We start from the raw sequence: 1,399 nt of genomic DNA on the forward strand, positions 1-1,399 counted from the left end.
GATATCCTACACTACATTACAGGCAAACGCTACTGTTTCTGGCTCTGATGTTCATGCTTGAAAGTTCCTTAGAGAACTTCTTAGCTCAGTGATAAGTTGATAACTTAGTGTATGGGTTTCTAGGGTGATTCCTCTCTGTTACAAGGAACAACAGAAAGCTGCATCAGCAACAACAACAACAACAAAACCCTATGAAGTGCACTGACAGATGAAAATCTTAAAAGGTATGTCAAAGTCAGAAAGACAAACACGAAATATTTCCTTTCATTGAAAATATCTAGAGTACTTATAACTGCTACCATGATGCCAAAGGGTCGCAAGCAGCAGCTGCCTGAGTGGATCAGGGACAGGGAGAACACAAGCCTGCGGACAAAGTAATGAACAAAGGCAAAAAGGACAAGAAGACCAAAAAGATGTTCTTTGAGGAGCTGGCAGTAGAGGACAAACAAGCTGGGGAAGAGGAAAAATTGCAGGAGAAGGAGCAGCAACAAAAGAAAAAGGTAGACACCAGGAAAGGCTGTGGGACTAAGGATCTGGACTATGATAGTGTTGAGAGAGTGTTCAGGGAGTGACTTAAGCAGCTGTCTGTGCCAGCCAGTGATGAAGAAGATGATGTACCTGCCCCCATACCCAGAGGATGGAAGAGGGCCAAGGTTGAAAATGTTTTTGAAGCCCTGATTCAGGATGAGAGTGAGGAGGAAGAGGAAGAATTCAATCTTGTTCTCAAGCCTGCCAAGCCACAGATGATTCATATCAATAAAGCCATGACTGAAGAGCCATGGCTCAGGAGTAAAAAGGGGAAAGGAGGAGAAATCAAAAGAAAAAGCCAAGAGTAAACCTGCTGCTGCAGACAGTGAAGGGGAAGATTAGGAGGATACAGCTAAAGAAAAGGAGCCTCCTCAGCAAGGGAAGGACAAAGACAAAAAGGAGGCACAGCAGGGATCAGGGGAGGAGAAAGAAGAGAAAGAAGGGGAGTTGAAGCAAATGATCCCTATGCCAATGTTAGCAAAAAGGGAAAAGAAAAAGCCAATGAAACTGGTGGATTATGAACGACAGTGGAGTCATTAAAAGCAGCTATTGCTGCAGAAAACAACTAAATCTGCCTGTGTCCTAGGCAGGGGTGTCTTCCCACCGGGATCCATCCCATAATCAGCCACCAAAACCAGACACTATTGCATATGCCAGCAAGATTTTGCTGATGGGACCCAGGTATAGCTGTCTCGTAGGAGGCTATGCCAGTGCCTGGCAAATACAGAACTGGATGCTCACAGTTATCTATAAGGTGGAACCCAGGGCCCCTAATGGAGAAGTTAGAGAAAGCACCCAGGGAGCTGAAGGGTTCTGCAACCCTATAGGTAGAACAACAATATGAACTAACCAGTACCCCTAGAGCTCCTCC

The 1,399-nt window shown here is 45.2% G+C and overlaps 1 pseudogene; it reads left to right on the forward strand.

Moving 5' to 3' along the window:
• Positions 1 to 303: 303 nt before the first annotated feature.
• LOC110286265 lies at positions 304 to 1,049 on the forward strand (annotated as a pseudogene).
• The last annotated feature ends 350 nt before the right edge of the window (positions 1,050 to 1,399 follow it).

The sequence above is a fragment of the Mus caroli genome, chromosome X, assembly GCF_900094665.2.
Source record: "Mus caroli chromosome X, CAROLI_EIJ_v1.1, whole genome shotgun sequence".
Lineage (NCBI taxonomy): Eukaryota > Metazoa > Chordata > Mammalia > Rodentia > Muridae > Mus > Mus caroli.